Source organism: Macaca nemestrina, chromosome 14, assembly GCF_043159975.1.
Source record: "Macaca nemestrina isolate mMacNem1 chromosome 14, mMacNem.hap1, whole genome shotgun sequence".
Taxonomy (NCBI): domain Eukaryota; kingdom Metazoa; phylum Chordata; class Mammalia; order Primates; family Cercopithecidae; genus Macaca; species Macaca nemestrina.
Window position 1 is genome coordinate 41,208,349 of NC_092138.1, and position 26,367 is coordinate 41,234,715.

At 35.8% G+C, this 26,367-nt stretch overlaps 1 protein-coding gene across 3 annotated transcripts in view; it reads right to left on the minus strand.

The window, feature by feature from the left end:
* Positions 1-26,367, minus strand: part of LOC139358300 (cytochrome c oxidase subunit 8C, mitochondrial-like) — a 215,607-nt gene that overhangs the window by 124,696 nt on the left and 64,544 nt on the right. The window contains exon 2 of one of the 3 annotated variants that reach the window (XR_011613054.1): positions 2,456-2,679. The exons of the other annotated variants lie outside the window; for them this stretch is intronic. The gene's annotated coding sequence lies outside the window, so the exon portion shown is untranslated. Of the gene's footprint in view, positions 1-2,455; positions 2,680-26,367 lie in introns of those variants that run through there. 3 annotated transcript variants of the gene reach the window in all.

Sequence of the window (26,367 nt, forward strand, 5' to 3'; positions counted from 1 at the left end):
TGCTCTTGCTGTCTGGCTTCTCCCAGCTCCCAGTGCCCATTCCAATTTTGGAGCAAAGTTGCACCTAAGCCTGAGTGCTGTCACAATCTGGCCAAGTGTGCGCAAGTTCATGGTGGTGCTGACATGCCAGTCCCCTGCTGCCTTCGCCCCCTCCAGACTTTGGGCATCAAGAAGAATAGGAGGGAGGCCAAGGGAGTGACGAGGGCAGGTTGGTGCAGGCGTGAAGTTACCCCTCGGCAGGAACAGCCTGGGCACCATGGATGACATGTGGATGGCAGCAGGAGGCAGAAATGCTCCTGTGTGGAAACAGGCAGATTCCCAGTGAAGATCTACCTTCAAGCCAAGGATGGCCTGAAGCATGGGGGCTAAGCTGTTAGTTCTGGTTAGTCTGTGGTTGGGAGTGAGAACTTATGGTGCTTTTTCCAGGCCCCACTATGGTTGCCCACTGACCAATCAGCATGTACTTTCTCCTTTTTGAAGCCCATAAAAATCCCAACTCAGCCAGATTCACAAAGACATCCCTGACAAACTGCCTGTGGATAGGAGCTACCCACTCTGGGTTTCCTCTCTGCTGAAGGCTGCAGACATTGAGATGACCCATATGTGGCTAGAAGCAGCCCACTGTGGGTTTCTTCTCCACTTAAAGCTGTAGACATTGGGATGACCTGCCTACACAAAGGAGCTACCCACTTTGGATCTCCTGAGAGCTGTACTGTTGCTCAATTAAGCGCCTATTTACTTTGTTCACCCTCCAGTTGTCCAAATACTGAACTCTTCCTGGATTTGGGACAAGAACTTGGGACCTGCCAAATGGCAGGACTCAAAGATCTGTAACACAAACTGGGCTGAAACACACCCTCCAAACCCCTGCTAGCCATGTTGCAGGCAACAAGAAGGAGAGAAGAGCTGTGGCCCTTCTGGAAGCCCAGACCTAGGGGCTCCCCAAGCCAGGGCTGTGACATCCTCTTTGGAGCTCAGTGGTTTCTGACATCTCCAAGCTTCTGGGTACCACTGCATTCCCCTCATCCAGAAAAGGGTGCCTACAGCAGAAGCTGCTTGCAGTGCATCTGATCCAGCTACAGGCATGCACAGAGCCAGCATGCCTGGTTGTGTGCCTTGGCCAGATCCCACACTCTCTGGCTCATGCATCCCTCACCATTCCATGCTTGGCTCATCCTTGACAGGTGTGGCATCTGGGCCAGTAGCATGAGCCAAATGCAGCCTGCCAGGCTGAGTGGGTGGAATGAGCCCACAGGCCTGAACAAAACTTGAGCAAAGGCACTACCAGCTACAGGGGCTTCTAGCTGGAAAGGCGACACTCTAAGGATCCTGTGGCACTACCAAGTGGTTCCAGGAAGCACAGAAAAGGATGCAGTAGTGTCCCTTTATCCATGGGGGGCATGTTTCAACACCCCAAGTGGATGTCTGAAATCTTGGATAGTACTGAACCTGAATGCTGTCAATCAAAGCACATTTCAGTTCATGTCTTCCATACACAAATTTAATTGTTTTCATCTTAAGTAAGCACTTACTTGCTGTGGCGCCAACTTTTGTAGTTTGAGGTGCAAGAGCAAAATCAGCATAAATTTCTTTATCCTTCTTCACAATTTCATAAAAAGAAGATTTGCTCTTATTACAGATCTTAGGAAGCTCAGCATACAATACTTTGTCATTTTTTAAGTTCAGAACTTTCACATTCTGACTTAAAGGAAGCACTTTATAGCTCTCTTTGGCATTCAAATTGTCAGCATCACTACTCTTGTGCCTTGAGGGTCATTATTAAGTTAAATAAGGGTTACTTGATGACAAGAACCATCATAGTTTCATGGTCTATGTGATAATAGGGATGCCTACTGACTAACAGGGTGGTAGTTGAAGAATGGGGTTATTCATGACTCAGGCAAGGCAAAGCAGGAAGTTGTGAGATTTTTTTCCCACTACTCACAAGGGTCCACTATTTAAAACTTATGAATGGTTTACTTCTGGAAATTTTCACTTAACATTTTTGGACTGTAGCTGACTGTAGGTAAATGAAACCCCAGGAAATGGATTCTCATAGTAGCTCCTTGTATTGGTACAATGACTTTGCCCCAACAAAGCTATGGACTTAAAAGGTGTTTTCTGTTTCCAAATAATAGAGAAGAAATAAAATTCAGGTATAGTTCATGGATGGATCACCTCAATGTATGGTGTGAGCTGAAAGTAGAGAACCACTGTACTGCAGCCCTACTCAGCGATAACATTAATAAGAAATAGGGAGAAGAAATTTTCTCAGTGGACAGTTTTAAGAATTATAATTGTTTCTTCCCTTGTATGGTGGGCAAAATACTCTAAGAAAAACATTACAGAAACTATTGGGCAATGGCCAACAGCTTTTTCTCAAAGTAAAAAGCGGTCTGAAAAACAGACACAAACATGATGAGCTCTATTTTATTTTAATACCCATCAGTGAACATTTACTATAGAAGAGAGACTCAGAAACCAGGTAGACAGAATGAAACATTCAATGGATGACATCCAGTCTCTGTTCTGGCCAGCTTATGGCTTGTTAGATGGGCACATTCTATTGTCGAAGGAATGGAGACCATGAGTGACTTTAACAGCATCAGTTCTTTCTTGCCAAGACTGACTTATAATTCTTGCACTCTGCCTTATTGTGTCAGCCTTAAATGATTTTTGCTGCATCATGTATGGAGAGTTCAATGTAGTACCAGCAAAAAAAAAAAAAAAAAAAAGAAAACATACAGATAAAACAGAGGCTAATTTACTATCAACAGTGATGCAAAATTTTTAAGTAAATTACTTGAAACCTATTATAAAAATAGCTACATTATCAAACAGAATTAATTCATTAAATTTAAGGTTGTATCAAAAATAGAAAATACTGAGTAAAAATATTGCAGTGCAAAAGAAACAGGAAACAGATAATCTTCCTCTCTCACATACTGATTCTCAAACAAATGCTTCCCATCCTTGGTGCTCCTACATTCTGATGGATAAAAGATACCATTACCCAGGCAGATACTTTCCTCCAAGGGATACAGTAAAGATTATACTAAACCTAAAGTAATGACTTTTTTTCCTGGCCACTTTGAGTATTGTAAACTGGTATATATGTAAGAGGAGTAATAAGTTATAAAACTAGCATGAGCAAAGCCTGTATTATAAAGAGGAGCTGATGCTGACTGTTACAGTAAAGTAGCTATAAGGATATCCTGAACTCAATTTCCCCTGGGAAACATCTTGGTGTTTTCAAGCTCAGTGATAAGTCTCAAATGTGTCCTTGATGGAAGGGCTATCTGACAAAGATCAAGAAAAACAAAATCTCAGACTCCTCTGGGATAAAAGTCTGAATCACTCAATCAGGCAAGCACACAAAACTAGCTGAAGAATTGACCAACAGTGAGGGAAATCTAGAAAGGTTTGTGGAAAAAGAGATGATAAAAATAAATTGTGGAATAAGAACCAGGTGCAGCAGCACATGGAATATTTAATCACAGAGTCGACTTAAGTTGGGCCACAAGTGTATCTCAGTTATATGTCCTAACAGATAAAACATTTTCCAATATATATTATTAGGTGACAAAGAAGGTTTTGTAATAGTATGCTCATATTTAGGTATGTATAGAACATAGTAAAATAGAAAAGCATATTAAATGCAGTTAATACTGTTTATTTCTTTGGACTGAGGAACAAGTTTAGATGCTAGGGTGCTCTCTTTTCACTAGGGTGGCCTTCCGATCTGTCTGAGTTTTACACTTTTACTCATATAATTTTACTGTAAAATTAGTTTTAATATGTATACATGTCCAAAAAATTATCCAATGTCATTAGAAAAGATCTCAAAGAAAAATTAGACTCCATTGTGCTCAGAGTAACATAAGCCTCTATAGAAACAAGCACCTGGAGTTCTGAGAGTTTGATGTTCATAGATGTGGAAAAATCTAATTTGAGATACAAGTTAGTGGACACACAGATAAGAATATGAACTAAAGCTGAGAGGAAAAGATCTTGAGAAAGTCATGTAGCAGACAAGTCACATACCAGGAAAAGAGACGTTTATATGATCCTGGAGGATGAACGGAGTTAAAAGGAAATGGCGAAAGCTGTGAAAATGGTTTGGCTAATACTGCTGAGAAGCAGCTTCCTCACTTGGAGTTCCACTCAGAGAGTTGCTTGGCCTTAGCTCTTTATATTAGGTGATAACATTGACAGAAACATTAAGCTCAGATATTAACCCTGTAACTTATAAATTTGGCTTTACACTGAAAGACAAGTTAAACTCTTTAGTTTTTACAGGCTAAAGGCAAAAATGATACACGAAAGGAGCATATTTAAAGGTAATTCAACTATTGGGTTATGAAAGGGGATATATTCAATATAAATAGTCCTATACATATCTATGATTCTTGTGCAGACATTTGTCCCTCACCAAATGGTTTAATAAAGGCAATAATAGTTTAATAAAACAAAGACAGGTTTCTTTGCTAAAGGACTATTTCCTCACTTCTTGGCATAGAGCTAGGCCTTCTGTGCATCTGAGGTAAACAATACAACCAGTATATTTCCTTTGTGCCCTCTGTTGCTAAAATTCTACTATTTCCAAAAATATTTGCATTTTGCTCTTCAGTAAGTTATGTATAAAATAGCCTCAGGAATAGTCAAATATATTTCCTTTTAAGAGAGGATAATTTTGTTAACAACATTTTAAAATTATACTTTCATTTTTAATTGAATTACAAAATCAGCTCACAGGGTGATCTACAGGGGATACTTTCAAAATTGATAATAATGTGTATCGTATATGTTGCATTCTATTATTGGTGCTTCCTTACAATAAAGTTGAAGAATCGTTAGTTACATTTTTTTCTATCTAAAGAATAATTTCTACTCACACCCTGAAGGTCAATAACAGATTTCTTCTTCCTGATATCAGGAATGTGCATGTAATGATTATTAACTTTTCAATTGAAAATGCAAAAACAGTTAATCAAATCTACATTATTAGATAAGATTTTTTTCTTCACAATGGAAACATTGTTACATTCTACTTAAAGAGATTAATGGACAGCTATTCATTATTTAAACAAAGAGTAATCTCAAATGATAATAGTTTTTTTCAGAATTAACAGTGAATTCTGCCCATGCCCAAATAAAATCTGAAAAAAAAAACAGCCTTTGAATGTATAGTCAATGTGTATATATATTCACACACATATGTATATATACATATATATAATGTAAAATAAATAGAATCAATAGTAGTTAAAGGAAATCTGAATTTCCCTGAAGATTAGTGATGTTGAGCCATCGGTATGTATTTGCTGATGAAATCTCTATTCAAGTCCTTTGCCCATTTTTAATGGGGTCATTTGCTTTTTTCTCTGTTCAGTTAAAGTTTTTTATACATTTTGACTAATAACCCTCTTTCAAATGTATGGTTTGCAAATGTTTTCTCCTATTTTCTGGTTACCTTTTCACTCTGTTGCTTGTTTTCTTTATTATGCGGAAACCTTCTAAATTGATGTAGTTACAATTTTCTATTTTTGCTTTTGTCGCTACCAATGTCATAAAGCTTTCCACCTATTTTTTCCTGGGAGTTTCACACTACAGGTATCACATGTAAATCTTTAATACATTTTGAGTTGATTTATGTTTATGTTTTAAGATAAAAGTCTAACTACGTTTTGTATGTGGAAAACCAGTTTTCCCAGCACCATTTGTTGAAGAAACAAACTAACCTTTCTCTATTCTTTGCATCTTTGTTGAAGATCAGTTGATTGTATTTGATTGGGTTAATTTCTTGAGTTTCTATTCTGTTCATTTGTTCTATATGTTTGTCTTTCTGCTAGTATCATACATTCTTTTAATTACTATAGCTTTCTTATATATTCTGAAATCAGAAAGTGTAATTCCTCAATCTGTTCTTTCTCAAGACTGTTTTGGCTATTTTGGATCTTTTGTGTTTTCATATAAATTTAATTTTTTTTTCTATTTCTGTAAAAAATATTTTTAGGATTACTGATTCAATGCATATAAATTACATTGCATCTGTAAATAAATTTGGTAGTATGTCCATTTTAACAATGTAGTCTTACAATCCATGAACGCAAAACATCTATTCATTTGTGTTTTGCTTAATTTTATTATCCAATGTTTTGTGGTTTTCAGTTTACATGCCTTTCACATCCTTAGTTAAGTTTATTTATAAGTACCTTATTTTTGATTGTACTGTAAATGATAATTTTTCTTAATTTCCTCTTCAGATAGTTTGTAGTTACTATATAGAAATGCTGTTGCAAGTTGACTTTGTACAATTTTTTGTTTTTTGTATGTTGATTTTGTATTTTGATTTTGCATCCTGAAATTTTACTGAAATTGTTTATTAGTTCTAATAGTTTTATTGTAGAATCTTTAGCGTTTCTACATATTGTAGCGTTTACTGTAAAATTAGATTTAATATGTAGACATGTCCAAAAAATTATCCAACATCATTAGAAAAGATCTCAAAGAAAAAATAGACTCCATTGTGCTCAGAGTAACATAAGCCTATATAGAAACAAGCACCTGGAGTTCTGAGAGTTTGATATTTATAGATTACCTCAGTTGTAAAAAAGATGATATTACTTCTTTCATTCTGATTTTGATGCCTTTTATTATTATTTTTTTTATTTGCCAATTGGTCGGGTTAAAATTTCCAGCACTATGGTGAATAAAAGAGGGATAACTGTCTTGTTCCTGATGTTAGGGAAAACGCTAGTCTTTCACCATTGAATATAATGTTAGATGTGAACTTTACACGTATGACTTTTATTATTTTAAAGTAATTTGTTTCTATTCCTAGTTTTTAGAGAGGTTGTTTTGTTTTGTTTAATCATGAAATGATGTTGAATTTTTTCAAAGGCATTTTCTGCATCTATTGAGATGACCATGTTTTATACTTCATTTGTTAATAAGGTGAATCACATTTCTTGATTTGTGCATGTTGAAACACTCTTGAATGCCATGGGTAAATCTGGCATGATTGTGGTGTATAATCCTTATAGTGTGTTGTTAAATTCAATTTGCTAATGTTTTCTTGGGGACATTTTCATCTGTGTTTATCAGGGATGTTTTAGGGTAATTTTGAAACATAAAATTACCTCATAAAATCATTTTCGCTTTATTTTTGGAATAGTTTGAGAAGAATTGACATTAATTTTTCTTTAAATGTTTGATCAAACTCACTCATGAAGCCATATGGTCCTGGGCTTTCCTTTTTTGAGAAGTTTTAAATTACTGATTTAATCTCCTTACTAGCTATAGGACTGTCCAGATTTTCACTTTCTTTTGGACTTACTCTTGGTAGGTTGTATATTACTAGAAATGAATCCTTTTTTTCTAAGTTATCTAATTAGTTGGTGTAAAATTGTTCACAGTGGTCTTGAATATTTATTTTGTATCTGTGCTATCAGTTGTAATGTCTCTTCTTTCATTTTGATTTTTTTTTTCTATTTGAGTCATCTTGCTTCTTTTTAGTAGCTAATGGTTTGTCAATTTTATTTTTCAAGAAATCCAGTTTTGTTGATTTTTTCTCTATTGCCTTTCTGTTTTCTAATCCTTTTGTTTCTGTTCTTATCTTTACATTTCTTTCCATCTGTTATCTTTGGTCTTAGTTTGTTCTGCTTTTTCCAGTTCTTTAATGTATAAAGTTAGGTTTTTTATTTGAAATATTTTTTTCTTAATGTCAACATTTATCACTACTAATATCCTTCTTAGTACTATTTTGTTGCATTCCATATGGTATGACATATTGTATTTTCATTTTCAATTGTTTCAAGATAGTTTAAATTTGTCTATTGATTTCTTATTTGACTCATACATAGTCTGTTGTTTATTTTTCACATATTTATGATTTTTTCAGTTCTCCTTCTGCTATTGATTTCTGGTTTAATTTTACTATGGTTGGAAAGTATACTTAGTATGATTTTATTCTTCTTAAATTTGTTAAAACTTGTTTTATGACCCAACATGTTTACTATTCTGGGGAATCATCAATGTGTACTTGAGAAGAATATATATTTCGTTACTGTTGGGTGGAGTGTTGTGTATATGTCTGTTAGGTCTACTTGGTCTTTATGGCTGTTCCAGTTCATTGTTTCCATATTGCTGATCTGTCTAAATGACTGAAGGGGCTATCCATTATTGAAAGTGGGGGTATTGAAGTCTTTTTCTATTATTGTATTGCTATCGATTGCACTCTTCAATTCTGTCAATGTTTGTTTATATACTTAGGGGTTCTGATTTGGGGCATATATATAAAAATATATATAGAAATATATATACTTAAATATATGTGTGTGTGTATATATATATAATTATATATATATAATTATATATATAAAATATACTAGGTCTTATCAAAGTTCTGAGACAAGAGGAACAGAATCTATTGCTTTGGATGCCTCTAAAAATGTAAGAGCATTGGACCTACTGCCTACTACTTTATTTCCCTCCCTGTTGAAAAGCTGGGAGCTGTTTCTTTTTCCCCTAATCACTCTGCACGGTGCTAGGGTGCGCCACTGTGGCTTGTGTTAGCCTGCTAGCTATAACAAACGTGTGTGTGTGTGTGTGTGTGTGTGTGTGTATATATGTTATATTTTCCTGGAAAATTGACCTCTCATTATTGCATAACTTTTTCTCTTATGACAGTTTTTCACTTAAAATTTGTGTCTTCTAATACAAGTATAGACGATTCTGCTCATTTTTATGTATTGTGTACATGGGATATCTTTTTTCCTGCCTTCATTTTTAGCCTTTGTGTGCCCTTAAATCTAAATGGAATTCCTTTTGGACAGCATGTAATTGAATCTTGGTTATTTTTAATCCATTCAGTTACTCAGTGGTTTCTTATTGAGAAATTTAATCATTTATATCTGAAGTAATAGTTGATAGAAAAAGATTTAGAATTACTGTCTTGCAAATTATTTTCTGTTTTGTTGTTATTGTCTCTCTTTTCCTCTCTTGTTGTCTTCCTTGTGTTTTTACTTTTTATAATATTATTCCTTTGATTCTTTTCTCACTATTTTTGAGTTTTTCTTCTACAGATATTTTATTCATAGTTGTCATGGGACTTAGGTAAATCAACTTATAACAGTCTATTTTAAGCTGATAAGAACTAAACTGCAATCCTGTATAAAAACTTATACTTTTAGTCGCTCACATACTTTTTTTTTTTTTTTTTTTTTGAGACGGAGTCTCGCTCTGTCGCCCAGGCTGGAGTGCAGTGGCGCGATCTCTGCTCACTGCAAGCTCCGCCTCCCGGGTTCGCGCCATTCTCCTGCCTCAGCCTTCCGAGTAGCTGGGACTACAGGCGCCCACAACCGCGCCCGGCTAATTTTTTGTATTTTTAGTAGAGACGGGGTTTCACCGTGGTCTCGATCTCCTGACCTTGTGATCCGCCCGCCTCGGCCTCCCAAAGTGCTGGGATTACAGGCGTGAGCCACCGCGCCCGGCTAGTCACTCACATACTTTAAGTTATTGATGTCATCATTTGCATATCTTTAGACTGCGTGTCAATATGCAAATTTTACACTTATGTTTACTTTTAATGTTTGCTTTTTAATTTTTATACTTTAAGTGAAAATGACTTACCTAATATTATTACACTACTACAGTATTCTGTATTTGTATATGTATTTACTTTTAATAGTGAGTTTTATAATTTTTTGTGCTTCTGCATTTCTCTTTCATATTATTTCATTCCATTGTTCAAAAATTCCCTTTAGAATTTCTTGTAAGACAGTTATCATGGTTATATCTCCCTCAGTTTTTGCTGGCTTAGGGATGTTTCTTTTCTCTCTTTCATTTTTGAATGACAATTTTTCCAAGTAGAGTATTCTTAGTTGACAGTTTTATTTCTTGCAGAACTTTAAATATGTCACCTCACTCTCTTCTGTCTTGCAATGTTTTTGCTGAGAAATTCAATGATAGTTTTATAGAGGTTTTCTTGTACATTAAATGTCACTTTTCTCTGGCCACTTTGAAAGTTTTCTCTTTGTCTTTCACTTTTTACAATTTGATTATTATGTATCTCAGTGTGAACAATTTTTGGATTTATCTCTTCTTCAAGCCCGTTGACCTTCTTGAATATGGATGTAAATGTCCTTCCTCAGATTTGGGAAGATCGGGCCACTATTTAAATAAGCTTCTATCTCTTTCTCTTTAGTCTTATTATTTTCTCCCATATTGCGTAAGTTAATCTGCTTTATGCTGTCAGGAACTTTTTAAGCTTTCTTCACTCTGCTTTATTATTATTTTTTTCCTCCAGCTGAATAATTTCCAATGACATGTCTTCAAGCTTGCTAATCCTTTTTCCTGCTTCACCTAGTCTGTTATAGAACCCCTATTGTAAATTTTTTACTTATATTATAATACTCTTCGGCTCTGTGATTACTTTCTAGTTCTTTAAAATATATTTCCAATCACTTTATTAGAATTTTCACTTAGTTCATAATTAGTCACCTAACCTCACTTATCAACTCCATAATTGTCATTTGAATTCTCAGTCACTAAATCATATCTCTATTCCATTAGCATGTTTTTCTTGAGATTTATTTTATTCATTTGTTTGCCACATATTTCCCTGTGCCTTCATTTTCCCTAACCCTTTGAACTGGTGTCTGCATATTAGATAAAACGGCCACCTCTTTCAGTCTTTGTGGACTGCTCTTATACAAGAGAAGACCCTTGCTAATAAATGTGGCGAGAGATTCTGAGGACCTCTCAAATCTTTGTGCTAGTTCAAATTGCTATCTTTGTGGTTGGTGGCCTCTAGGTTTCTAAAATACGCTAGGTCTTATCAAAATTCTGAGACATGAGGAACAGAATCTATTGCTTTGGATGCCTCTAAAACTGTAAGAGCATTGGACGTACTGTCTACTACTTTTCTTCCCTGCCTGATGAAAAGCTGGGAGCTGTTTCTTATTCTCCTAATCACTCTGCACTGTGCTAGGGTATTCCACTGTGGCATGCGTTAGCTTACTAGTTCAAAGTGGATTTTTAATCTCAGTGGCCCCCAGGTGGCTAGAGTATGCTGGGTCCCATTAGCCCTTAGGGGTAGGTAAGACAGAAACAAGTGCCATAGTGAGGCCCCAGAAATATCATTCTTGAACATATAATCAAGTTTTTTTCCTACTTCCATACGGGTAATCTGTGAGATGGGTATTTCCTTTTAATCACTGGGCACCATGTCAGAAGCAGAGCTTATGGTGAGACACAATTTGAATATTTCTACCGGTTTCCATGTGGCTAGTTTCATGCTTGCCTGGGAATATAGGAGTCTCTCATTTAGTTTCTGTATTTCACACAAAGGAAATTATTTTGTGCTTTGTTTTGAATCAGTGTGTTCATGGTGGGGGGAGATTCAATTCTTTTTATTCCATCATCTTTATGATGTACCAAATTACATTTTATGTCTTGGATATTTTAAAGATCCCAGTAGGACACAGATGATATATGCAAATATGGATAATTCAAGAAAGGTTTAATAATGGGACTGTTTACAAAGCTATAGGTAGTTGAAACTGTATGGGATAGTGCTGAACCACAGGGTTAATGAAAAGTAGCTTCTATCTCCCTGTGAAGTTGAAGGGATTTGGTAATGGCATGATACTATGAGGTGGGAAAAGTATAGGGTTAAGAAGGGTGGAGAGTATGGTAGGTCAGTCTTAATCCCTGAAATCTGTGGATGTTATATGGCAAAAATATATAATTCAGTTAAATATCTTTAAATGGCAATATTTTCTGAATGATCAAGGCAGACCCTAAATGCAATTACTTATATCCTTAAATAAGAGGGAGGTAAAGACAGATTTGACACAGACAGAAGATGATAAAGCAATGCTACTACAGATGTAGATATTGGAATTAAACAATTAAAACCAGAGAATGCTGGCTGCCCCACAAAGTGGAGATGACAAAGAATAGATATTCCCCTAGAGCTTCTAGAGTGAGTGTAGCCCTGCCAACCCTCCGATTTAGGCCCACTGATAATGATTTCAGACTTCTGGCCTTCAAAAACTGTGAGAGATTAAATTTCTTTTATTTTAAGCTTCCAAGTGTGTGGTTTTAATTTGTTAAATTTTTAATTTGTTAAAACAGCTGCAAGAAATCAACAGAGTGAAGGGAACTGAAAATAGAGAATAAAAAGCATAAAGTCAGAAATATAGTGGAAAAAAAACTAACTTTGGAGGAAGAAAGATTTGATTTGAATTTCAGATTCCAAACCTATTATTTCTGTAACTTAGTATTTAGAAAAAATGGTGACGATTCTCAATTAAGCAATATTTCTTATAATCTACAATGTGCCATGTGTCTTATATGAAGGTGTTGATGGCACTTTAGTAGTTGCTAAATAGTAACATCTATCATGCAAAGTAATTGACAGAAAAAGATACTGGCATTATCATTATGGAAAGAGGACTTGGAAATGTCATATGAAAAAGAATGGAAAGAACTGAGACCATATGTTACTAGGATCAATGAATAGAAGCAACAGAACCATAGTAAATATAGACTACCTAAATTATCTTATGAATAATAAGAAGGAATTGTATAGGAAAGTATGCCTGAAATGCAGGAATATGTGTCCAGAATGTCAGAACTAACATAAATGTTAAAAAGTCCACCTGAGTGTTGTAACAAATATTGTTGATGTTGAAAATATCTCAGTGGAGATGAGAATTAGTTCCTCAGCCCAGTATAAGACTGGATTAAAAATTGTGCATGGATGTGCAGGGCAGGAGGCTGAAGGTGAGCTGCCATGCAGATTTGGCGGCTTTCTCAGTCTGGAGAATATGTATGAGGAGGCATACAGTTAGTACATATCTATATCTAGCTTGATAGACTTCTTGACAGCAATAAATACTTTTTATATAAAGTATGTACCTTCTTTTCTAACTCTTGCCAGACTTCTGAGTTTTATATATTTAATCCATCTTTATCATACACACACACACACACACACACACACACACACACACACACACACACATATATATTTGTAAAAACCACAGGCAAAATCACAAGCAGTCTGTATTTAAATAAGAGAATATATTTAACTTCAAACTAAAATAATAACATTACATGTCAGGTGAAGAGAACATCTTAGCCTTTATCTCAGTGTATCTTCAGTGTATAAGGACTCTCTATTCCCTTGCCACTGTCTAGCCCATTGTGGCGCAACAGTCAAACATGGAGATATACCAAGGGAAGGCAAAGGCTAGCCATAATTCCAGCTGGTGGGATAACATAAATTTAGATTGCATTGATTCATTAAGTTTTTTGGCTTTTATAGAAACAGGAGGCTCCTATGGAAATAACTTATGGCATTGGCTTATGAACTAGGCCACAACTAATATTCTGAAATTTAGTAAATAGATGTGACAAAATAAATCATTATTTAAGCTTCATGGAGAAGAATGTACCTGGGCCAACATATTCCAACCTCACTCTTGGTTGAAACCAGCAGCATCATAGAAAATTGAGATTAAAATTATCTAAGTGTAGAATATCTGTTGGATCAATAATCTCATTCTTGTAGACATATCTTTTTAAATTCTTTGGTTTTAATGCCAGGGTTATTTGTGTTGTCATGAAAGTGTACTTATAAGGAAGGCAGAGAGAACACAGTGGTTATGCTATAGAAGGAATTCAAAATGACCTACTCCAAGTTTTTAGAATATATGTGCATGACTGGAATTAAGTATTTGAAATCCACCCTATAAATTACTATAGTCCTCCTAGTTTTCTTCTTTTAATTTCAGTACCTAGAAGAGTGATAAAAAAAATATTTTAGGTTTAATTTATAATAATAAAATGTGAATAATTATTACAAATAACAGCATGGCTAATAATAACCTAAATAAAATTTATTTCACTGATTATAAATGATTTGATTTGATATATTTCTTTTCCTATGAAGAATAGTAATCATAATGATTCATTTCTTCATTCAGGAAACTAGTACCTCTTTGTGGACTACCATTGAAACTGTGTACGTGGTTTATTTAATATGCCTTCTGCCTTTCTTCCTCCTAAATAATTTCTCCTATGTAGTCACATAATCCCCCTCTCTAATCTCTTTCAAATTCCTCCAAAATCACCTTCTATGTGAGACTTTTCCTTTACCATGTCTAAAATTTAATCTTTCCTCCATGATAATGCCCATTCCATGTCCTTGTGTCATTTTTTACTCCTTGGTGCTTGTCGCCTTTTGACATACTATATATCTCATTTGTTTTCCTTGTGTATTAACCATTTCCCACATTAAAATATAAACTTCATGAATCACGTTTTTTGCAGGCTTTTTCCATCCCTGGCATGTGAATGACTGCTTGGTCCAGAATAGGTGGTTAAGTAAATGTTTGTGGATTGAACGAGTGAATAAATTAGATAGCCTAGGAAGACATTATAGTTAGAAATATAACAAAATGTGGTCTTGAATAACTGAAAAGTGCAAGGGCTGTGTGGATGAGTAATAGTTTGCAAAAAAGAGATAAAAAACTTGAGATGTGCGTTGAAAATTCACAGAAAGGTTTAGTTAAGGAAGCAAAGGTAGAGATACTTTAAGAAGACAGTTCTCTGCAAGTTCAAGAGATAAAGACTCTTAAAAAAGAAGATTCATTAACTGTCACAGATATCACCAATACATTCAGTGATACAGTGACGCTATGGCATTATAGTGAGTATTAAACCTGATTGAATTGGACTTGTGAATAAATTAGAGCCAAAGAAATGGAGACTCAGGTTCAACAACCCTTTCAGGAATGTTGGCTGCAATTGGAGGCAAGAGATGTAGCTTCAGAACAACAAGTATTTGAGCACTTTAACATGGGATTTATTTTTTACAAAAGGCACACATGTGACAGTATTTAAAATGCAAAGGGAAGATTTAATTGGAGAGTAGAAGTATGTCTAAGAGAAGAAAAAGCTATTAGTAGTATAAATTTTTAGAGATGGAAAAATACATGGTGTGGCAGATTCTGTTAGTTGCCTATCCAATTATATTATCTTGTCTACTACAAGATTCTTGATTTTTTTCAACATGACAATGTACCTATTTAAAAATGCTCATCTCATGATTTTATTGCTGTTAGATGTGGCCATGTGATCCATTTTAAATGAACACATGTATAGAGAAGTCATTGTTGAGGATTCCAGCAATGCTTATCTGAAGATGCAAACATCTTTTTTAACTTGATAAAGGTTTTTTTTTTTTTTTTTTTTTTTTTTTTTTTTTTTTTTTTTTTGGACGGAGTCTTGCTCTGTCACCAGGCCCAGGCTGGAGTGCAGTGGTGCGATCTCAGCTCACCATAACCTCCACTTCCCGGGTTTAAGCAAGTCTCCCGCCTCAGTCTCCCGAGTAGCTGGGACTACAGATGTGTGCCACCATGCCCAGCTAATTTTTGTATTTTTAGTAGAGACGGGGTTTCACCATCCATGTTGGCCAGGATGGTCTCAATCTCTTGACCTAGTGATCTGCCCACCTCAACCTCCCAAAGTGCTGGGATTACAGGTCTGAGCCACCACACCTGACATTTTTTTTTTTTTTTAATTAAGAAGATAAACAAACCAACAGGCAGAATATCAGAGTCATCTACATGTATATTGAGCTCATACAGGATGAAAACACGGCTTGAATTGAGGAAAACAGAGTCAAGGGCAAATAAATACAAAGCATTACATGAATGATATGTCAGATGATAATTAGGGATTGGTAGTCTTCTATTCATACATTTTTAATGTTTTAACCAAGATTTAAAAAAGGCAAATATGATAGAGTTCTGGATGGAAATTCTTCCCATTTATGTTCTTATATTTCTTTTATGTTAGGTAGCAGTGTGAATAAATGAACAAAAACAAAAGATTGAGTCTTTGTTATTTTATCTTATTTTAGTTTCTTTTTTGAAAAATTCTCTGTAGTGTCTGCTTTACTGTTTTTTTAACTATTTTTTTAAATTTTTTATTTCCATGGGTAGATACTAGGGTATATATTTATGGTTTCATGAGATATTTTGATACAGGCATGCAATGCATAGTAATCACATCAGGGTAAATAGGGTATCCATCACCTCAAGCATTTATCCTATGTATCAGAAACAATTCATTAAAAAATATATTTAAATGTACAATTAAATTGTTTTTTTACTATAGTCATTCTGTTGTGCTAGCAAATACTACATCTTATTCCTTCTTTCTAACTATATTTTGCACCCATTAAACAACCCCACTTCTCCCCACAGCCTTCCCCCAATCCCCCACTACCCTTGCCAGCTTCTGGTAACCATCCTTCTACTCTCTATCTCTGTGAAATCAATTGTTTTAATATTTAGATTCCAAAAATATGTGAGAACATGTGAAGTTGGTCTTTCTATGCCTGGCTTTTTCACTTAGGATAATGGCCTTCACTTCCATCCATGTTGTTACACCTTTTCATATACCTATTTGCCATATGTATGTTTCCTTTTGAGAAATGTCTCTGAAGGTCTCTTGCCCATTTTAAAATCAGAGTATAGATATACATTCTTGGCATCTTTGCAAAAAATAAGTTCACCATAGATGTATGGATTTATTTCTGGGTACTCTATTCTGTTCCACTTTTCTGTGTATCTGTTTTTATGCCAGTACGAGACTGTTTTGATTACTATTGCTTTGTAGTATAATTTGAAGTCAGGTAATATGAATCCTTCAGTTTTATTCTTATTGCTTAGGACAACTTTGGCTATTCTGAGTGTTTTATAGTTGCATAAAAATCTTAGGATTTTTTGTATGTGTGCAAAGAATGTAGTTGGTATTTTGATAGGCATTATAATGAAACTGTAGATGGCTTTGGGTAGTATAGACATTAAAATATTATTACATTAAAAATATTATTTTTTTCAATTCATGAACATGGAATATCTTTCCATTTTTTGTTTTCTAATTTCTTGCATCAATGTTTTATAGTTTTCATTGTAGAGATCTTTCACTTCTTTGATTCAGTTAATTTCTAAGTATTTTATTATTTTGTAGCTATTATAAATGGAATTACTTGCTTGATTTCTTTTTCCAGTTGTTCACTGTCAGAATATAGAAATGCTACTGCTGTTGTAATTTTAATTTTGTATACTCTGACTTCACTGAATTTATCAGTTCTAATAGTTTTTTTTTTTTTTTTTTGTGGAGTCTTCAGGTTTCTCAAAATATAAGATAATACAATCTGCAAAAAAAAAAAAAAAATCATAATTTTACTTCTTCCTTTCCAATTTGAGTATCCTTTATTTCTTTCTCTCATCTGACTGCTCTACCTAGGATTTCCATGAATATTTTGAATAACAGTGTTAAAAGTGGGCATCCTTGTCTTGTTCCAGATCTTAGAGAAAAGAGTTGTAGTTTTTCCCCACTCAGTATGATGCTAGCTGTGAGTTGGTCATATATGGTTTTTATTTTGTTGAGGTACGTTCCTTCCATATCAAGTTATTTGAGGGTTTGTATCATGAAAGGATGTTGAATTTTATCAAATACTTCTTCAGCATCAATTGAAATGATCATATAGTTTTTGTCCTTTATTCTACTAATATGATACGTCACACTGATTGATTGATTTGCATATGTTGAACCATCTTGCATCCCTGGAATAAACCACAATTGGTCATGATAAATGATCTTCTCAATGTGCTGTTGAAATCAGTTGTTAATATTTTTTGGAGATTTTTTCATCAATATTCATCAGTAATATTGGCCTATAGATTTTTTTTTTTTGATATGTCTTTGTCTGGTTTTGGTATCAGCCCTTTAATATGTCATGGCACTCTCTCCTGGCCTATAAGATTTCCACTGAAATGTCTGCTGCCAAATGTGTTGGAGCTCTATTGTGTATTATTTCTTTCTTTTCTCTTGCTGCTTTTTGGATTCTTTCTTTATCCTTGATCTTAGGGAGTTTAAGTGCTTTGAGATAGTATTATTTGGGTTAAATCTTCTGGGTGGTTTATAAACTTTCTGTATTTGATATTGATATATTTCTCTAGGTTTGAGAAGTTATCTGCTATCTTTCTGAATGAAGTTTCTACCCTATCTTTCTCTCTGCCTCTTCTTAAAGGCCAATAACTTGTATATTTGCTTTTTGCAGGCTATTTTCTAGATCATGTAGGTGTACTTTATTTTTTATTATTATTTTTTGTCCCTGTTGGCTGTGTATTTTCAAGTACCCTGTCTTCAAGCTCACTAATTCTTTCTTCTGCTTGATTAATTTTGCTATTAAGTGATTCTGATGCATTCTTTAACATGTCAATTGCATTTTTCAACTCTAGAATTTCTGCTTGATTCTTTTTAATTATTTCAATATTTTTGTTAAATTTATGCAATAGAATTCTGAATTTCTTCTCTATGTTACCTCAAATTTCTTTGAGTTTTCTAAACACAACTGTTTTGAATTTTCTGTCTGAAGGGTTTCATGTCTTTGTTTCTCCAAGACTGGTCCCTAGTGCCTTTTATAGTTAGAACATGTTTTCCTGGATAGTCTTGATGTTTTCTGGTATTTGTCAGTGTCTGGACCTTGAAGACTTAGATGTTTCTTGTAGTCTACACATTCTGTGCTTGTTTGTATCTATCCTTCTTGGGAAGGCTTTCCAGGTATATGAAAGGACTTGGGTGTTGTGACCTAAGCTCCACCTGCAGTATGGGGCACTCAAGCCTAAGTAACGCTGTGGTTTCTGCAGTGTCCTGGAGATACCACCTTGGATAAGATCTCAGGTAATTCTCTGGATTACTAAGCAGAGACTCTTGTTCTCTTCCCTTACTTTCTCTCAAACAAATGGAGTGTCTCTCTGTGTGCTGAGCTGCCTGTGATTGTGGGTGGTGTGACACAAGCATTGCTGTAGCCACCACCGTTGGGACTGTGATGGGTCAGACCTGAAGCCAGCATAATACTGGGTCTTGCCCGTAGCTCCAGGGTTACCACTACCTTGCTATTGCCTATGTTCACTCAAGGCCCTCTGGCTCTGCCATAGGCAGATGGTGAAGCCAGCCAGGCTTGTGTCCTTCCCTTAAGGATAGTGAGTTCCCCCAGGCCCTGGGTGGATTCAGAGATGCTATCCAGGAGCTAGGGACTGCAGTTGAAAAATTAATACATCTACTTTGTTTTCATTACACTATTAACATGTTTGAGTTGGTCCTCAGACCTCAAGACACAATTATTTCCACTCTTCCCTCTCCTTTCCATAGACGAGGAGCCTCACTCTGTGGCTACCACCATGACCAGAGGCCCATGGGAATACTGCCAGGATAAAAACCAATATTTACTTCAGGCCTAAGGGCTCTTTGGTTAGCTTGTGGTGAATTTTGTCAGGCCTGGGACTCACTCTTCAGGGAAGTGTGCTCTCCTCTTGCCCAGGGCATGTCATTAATGCCATCCAGGAGCTCAGGCCTGGAATCAGGCCCCCAAGAGCCCCCACGGTGCTTTACACTACTGTGGTCGAGCTAGTATCTAAGATGCAATAAAAACTTTCCTTTAATTTTCCCTCTGCATTTCTCAAGCCACAGCCACCATAGCAGAGAATATGCTGCGTCTCATTTGAAGCCAGCACTTCTTAGAGTCTTACCCAAGGTCCATGGCATACTACCTGGGTATCACTGTTGGGTATTCAGGGCCCAGGAGCTCTTTAGTCAGCAGGTGATGGGTTCCACCAGGACTGAGTCTTTCCGTTCAAGGCAACAGGTTCTCTTCTGGCCTAGGTTGTGTCTAAAAATGTTTCTCAGGAGCTAGGTCCTGGATTGGGGCCTCATGACTCTGACTAGTGCTCTATTCTAGTGTGGCTGAACTGGTATCAAAGACGCAAGACAAATGTCCTCTTTAATCTTTCCTCTCCTCTCTTCAAGTGGAAGAAAGGGCTCTCTTTGGGAGCTGTAAGCTGTGCTTCCTGAGCATAGGAGAATGGTGGCACTACACTCCCCTAGCTGACTTGCCCTGTGTCTCGGTAAGTCATGTATCCCCTAAGCTTCCTAGCTCTGAGCCTAGCCTAGCACTAGGACTTGTAGTCCTTATGGTTTAGACTGCATTTCAAGTTTATTTAGGCCCCTATAGCACTTTAGCCCATGGTGGTGAGGTTTGCCAGACCTCAAGTTCTAACCTCTGGGATGGGTGCTTCCCCTTTGGCTATGGCTGGTCTAAATGCTCCCTCTGTTGGGGAGTGTCAGCTGAGTTTAATCCAATTTTGCTTTCCACTGTGACCAGGCAGCACTGAGTTCATTGCAACATCTCATAATTGCTGTGCTCTTCCTCCCCCAAGCACACCATTTCTCTGTGCCATGTGGTTGCCATGGGGAAATGGGAGAGACGTGGAATTAGTAATTCAAAACTATCCTTGTTATCCACTTCAGTGTCTCTTTCAGTGATACGAAATTAAAACCAGGTACTTTGAAGGCTCATCTGATTTTTGGTTATTATGAAGGTGATTTTTGTTTGTAGATAGTTGTTAAATTTAGTGTTTCTTCACAAAGGGAGACAATTGGTGGGACCCTGTATTCCACCATCTTGTTCTACTCCATCTCATTTCAATTTATTTCAATGTATATTACACTAAAAATAATGTATTATATATTTTGGGATTTCCATCTTATTTGTGCTTGTGATCTTATTTCATCTTTACCTCTTTACCTGAAGTCTTCATATATTCAGTTGTCAACCTAACTGCTAGGCACCTCCCTTGTCATGTTCCACTGTGAACTTCCTTCCAGTGTTATTTTTTCCCTCCAATCTTTACTAATAATTTCATTGCTTCTTTTTGATCCAAATGGAAATTACTTTATTTCCTTTGGTCTCTTCTGAACTCTTTTTTTTTTTTTTTTTTTTTGAGACGGAGTCTTGCTCTGCCGCCCGGGCTGGAGTGCGGTGGCCGGATCTCCGCTCACTGCAAGCTCCGCCTCCCGGGTTCCCGCCATTCTCCTGCCTCAGCCTCCCGAGTAGCTGGGACTACAGGCGCCGCCACCACGCCAGGCTAGTTTTTTGTATTTTTTAGTAGAGACGGGGTTTCACCGTGTTAGCCAGGATGGTCTCGATCTCCTGACCTCGTGATCCGCCCGCCTTGGCCTCCCAAAGTGCTGGGATTACAGGCTTGAGCCACCGCGCCCGGCCTGAACTCTATTTTTAAAAAGTGATTTATCTTAATTTTTCAAGCTTTTAGTGTTAACTAGAATCCACTAGAAACATGATTTTTGTTAAAATTTTCATTCTCCCATTTAGTTATTTTCTTTATACATTGAAAGATCCTATTTAATTTATCTCATTGAAAAGTACTATCATATAATTCAGTTGATCTGCCTTGACTATAAATACCATGCACATTCAATGCATTCCGACATTGATTAATAATTAATCATATAAATATCGTGGGGTTTGTTACTAAGAAAGACAAACGTGAATAATCTCTACCTAATCTTCATTATCTTAGGCAAGGGGCTCATATATATATATATATATATATATATATATATATATATATATATATATTCACACACAAGTAATCATAACATAAGGCATACAGTTATTGGCAGCATACGAAAAATAAAAACATAACCTTAGATTTTCACATAGAAGTGCAGAATAATTTATAATGAGGTGATCTGTTAGGAAACTAATTACATATTCAAAAAATTAATAACTGCAGGGATGAAGAAGGGGGAGGAGAAAGAGGAAGAGGAGAAAGAGTAAAATAATAAAGGAGAGTAGTAGAAAGATGAGTTAGGTAAGGAGGAAGAGATAAGAGCTCAAAATAAAAAGGGCAATCCATGAAGTAATAAACCAAATCGCCAAATTAATATTCATGAGAAAAGATGGCACTTTCAGAAAATGAGAAGTAGCTGTAACTAGCATACAGGGATAAGACATATAAACAATTATAGAGACAAACTGGGGAGCATCTTGAATGTTCTCTCACAGTATTTGATAGATTTCAAGAATGATTGTCTTAGGTTTGCAAAAATCAAGCAAATCATTGTTAAAAACACAATTTATAAAGAGAATTCCAAATATAATATACCATTCTTTTGGCCTACTTTCTATACCTTTATTTAATCATTGGATGGTAATTTTATTTTTGAAATACATATGAGAGCATCATTATTAAAGGCAATATTACAAATAAATAGGAAAATATAATTCATATATATTTTCCTCATTTGTTATAAAACTCCATATAAATTAAAAAAAGATTCTTGAATTTACTGTTTAAAATATTATTGTTTTTGTTAGTAGATGAACAGAGACAAATGAAATGCATTCATTTAGATAACACTCATTATTCACCTGCTTAGTGCTGTTGCCATCATATTAGGTATGCTAATTCATACAATTACCCTCATATAATTGGTTTAAAGACCTTGTGTAATAGGGCAGCATTTTAGTTCCTTGATGGAATACATGAAGAAATCTCAAATCTGAAGTAATTTACTTAAAAATGTGTTATTACCACAATCTAAATTTTCCTTTGTTTTTTTGTTTTTTTTTTCTTTACCACAGCTGAGTTATTATTTAAGGAAAAAACATCCTAATGTATTGTTCAGAATCCCCCAAAGGACCTTTACTTTTGCCTGGTTAGGTTTATAGTTCTCATTATTCAAGAAGAGCAAGTAATGAAAAATCATTATTCAAAGTTAAAAACTGGTTTATTTCAACCTTCTCAATTAGAGCCAAAAAATTCAATCAAATAAGCTTTCAGAAAAAGAAGGATAAAAAATGCAATAGTAAAGCAATATATATTTTTGCATTAAAATTAAGGCACCATATGCAATTTTTGTGCTTCATTGCTCAACACATGCTGATAGAGAGAAAAAGGGGTGGTGAAAGGCATTAACCAGGTAATATGCTCTGGAAAAACTGGCCTTGTGACAGGCTACTAGCTCAATCCACTCAGCACAATAAAAGCATTGTGTTTTAAAATAAAGCCAAGGCAATAAAAGTGGGAAAATTAAAATATCATTTATGATTTGAGTCCCAAATTTTTATCAAATAATCCCATAGTCAGTAGAGTCTCCACATATGCAGAGCTGAACTCATTATCTCATTTCCAAAAAAAAAAAAAAAAAATCAATCATTTCTATTTTGTTACACCCTCCCAGAAGAGCTGCTGTACAGGAAGAGTTTTTACTGGAAACTTTGGAATCAGAGTCAAATTTTCACTCTGGCTCATTTCTACATTTACTTATCAATTGCTATTATGTTATATTAAGTTATTTTACTTCATGTTATGTTCGTTCTATTCTCTTCTATTTCACATACATGATTTAGTCTGTCATTGTTTCTTTTTCACTTTCATGCCTCTATTTTTCATCTGCCTTAAAATTTAGCTAATAATTATATCATAGCCAATAACATCTCTACTGAAGTGTGATTGAAGATTCTACTTCCTCTTTTCTATGAATTCCAAGAGTTACTTGTGTGTTTTTCTTAAACAGAACATCCTGAAATTGCCTTGAAAGTGTTCTGAAAGTTATTACTTATACATTGTTGTCTCACCGACATTTAGACATAGAGATGTTACCTCGACTAAAAAACCTAAAACCAAATATCTAAATCCTCCACTAATCTTACAACTTTTTTCAATCATTACATTATTTTCTTAACCAACTTTATGTTGCAACTTCTCAACAGAGGGACATAAGTCCATGTTCTCAACTTCTATTCATTTTTAAACTTACTCCAGGGACCCAATTGAGGAGGCAGTCTGCCTGTTCTCAGATCTTAAACTCCATGCTGGGAGAACCACTACTCTCTTCAAAGCTTTCAGACAGCCCGTAATCCCAGCACTTTGGGAGCCCACGGTGGGTGGATCACGAGGTCAGGAGTTCAAGATCAGCCTGGCCAAGATGGTGAAACCCCATCTCTACTAAAAATACAAAAAATTAGCCAGGCGTGGTGGTGGGTGCCTGTAATCCCAGCTACTTGGGAGGCTGAATTGCTTGAACCCAGGAGGCGGAGGTTGCAGTAAGCCAAGACCGTGCCACTGCACTCCAGGCTGAGTGACACAGTGAGACTCTGTCTTAAAAAAAAAAAAAAAAAAAAGCTGTCAGGGACGTTTAAGTCTGCAGAAATTTCTGCAGCCCTTCATGCTAAAAACTCTCAATAAACTAGGTATTGATGGGACGTATCTCAAAATAATAACAGCTATTTATGACAAACCCACAGCCAATATCATACTGAATGGGCAAAAATTGGAAGCATTGCCTTTGAAAAGCAGCACAAGACAGGGATGCCCTCTCTCACCACTCCTATTCAACATAGTGTTGGAAGTTCTGGCCAGGGCAATCAGGCAGGAGAAAGAAATAAAGGGTATTCAATTAGGAAAAGAGGAAGTCAAATTGTCCCTGTTTGCAGAAGACATGATTGTATATTTAGAAAACCCCATCATCTCAGCCCAAAATCTCCTTAAGGTGATAAGCAACTTCAGCAAAATCTCAGGATACAAAATCAATGTGCAAAATCACAAGCATTCCTATACACCAATAACAGACAAACAGAGAGCCAAATCATGAGTGAACTCCCATTCACAATTGTTTCAAAGAGAATAAAATACCTAGGAATCCAACTTACAAGGGATGTGAAGGACCTCTTCAAGAACTAACAACCACTGCTCAACAAAATAAAAGAGGACACAAACAAATGGAAGAACATTCCATGCTTATGGATAGGAAGAATCAATATTGTGAAAATGGTCATACTGCCCAAGGTAATTTATGGATACAATGCCATCCCTATCAAGCTACCAATGACTTTCTTCACAGAACTGGAAAAAACTACTTTAAAGTTCATATGGAACCAAAAAAGAGCCCACATTGCCAAGACAGTCCTAAACAAAAGAACAAAGCTGGAGGCATCACACTCCCTGATTTCAAACTATACTACAAAGCTACAGTAACCAAAACAGCATGGTACTGGTACCAAAACAGAGATACAGACCAATGGAACAGAACAGAGCCCTCAGAAATAATACCACACATCTACAACCATCTGATCTTTGACAAACCTGAAAAAAACATGCAATGGGGAAAGGATTCCCTATTTAATAAATGGTGCTGGGAAAACTGGCTAGCCATAAGTAGAAAGCTGAAACTGGATCCCTTCCTTACACCTTATACAAAAATTAATTCAAGATGGATTAAAGACTTAAATGTTAGACCTAAAACCATAAAAACCCTACAAAAAAACCTAGGCAATGCCATTCAGGACATAGGCATGGGCAAGGACTTCATGACTAAAACACCAAAAGCAATGGCAGCAAAAGCCAAAATTGACAAATGGGATCTAATTAAACTAAAGAGCTTCTGCACAGCAAAAGATACTACCATCCGAGTGAACAGGCAACCTACAGAATGGGAGAAAATTTTTACAATCTACCCATCTGACAAAGGGCTAATATCCAGAATCTACAGAGAACTTAAACAAATTTACAAGAAAAAATCAAACCACCCCATCAAAAAGTGGGTGAAGGATATGAAAAGATACTTCTCAGAAGACATTTATACAGCCAACAGACACATGAAAAAAATGCTCATCATCCATGATCATCAGAGAAATGTAAATCAAAACCACATTGAGATACCATCTCACATCAGTTAGAAAGGTGATCATTAAAAAGTCAGGAAACAACAGGTGCCGGAGAGGATGTGGAGAAATAGGAACACTTTTACACTGTTGGTGGGACTGTAAACTAGCTCAACCATTGTGGAAGACAGTGTGGCAATTCCTCAAGGATCTAGAACTAGAAATATCATTTGAACCAGCCATCCCATTACTAGGTATATACCCAAAGGATTATAAATCATGCTGCTATAAAGACAGATGCACACGTATGTTTATTGTGGCACTATTCACAGCAAAGACTTGGAACCAACCCAAATGTCCATCAATGATAGACTGGGTTAACAAAATGTGGCACATATACACCATGGAATACTATGCAGCCATAAAAAATGATGAGCTCATGTCCTTTGTAGGGACATGGATGAAGCTGGAAATGATCATTCTGAGCAAACTATTGCAATTACAGAAAACCAAACACCACATGTTCTCACTCATAGGTGGGAATTGAACAATGAGAACACTTGGACACAGGGTGGGAACCAACACACACCGGGGCCTGTCATGGGGTTGGGGGAGTGGGGAGGGATAGCGTTAGGAGATATACCTAATGTAAATGATGAGTTAACAGGTGCAGCACAGCAACATGGCACATGTATACATATGTAACAAGCCAGCACGTTGTGCACATGTACCCTAGAACTTAAAGTATAATAATAAAGAAAAATAAAATAAACTCACTCCAATCTAGATCTCATTTGCATATCCTCCTCTGT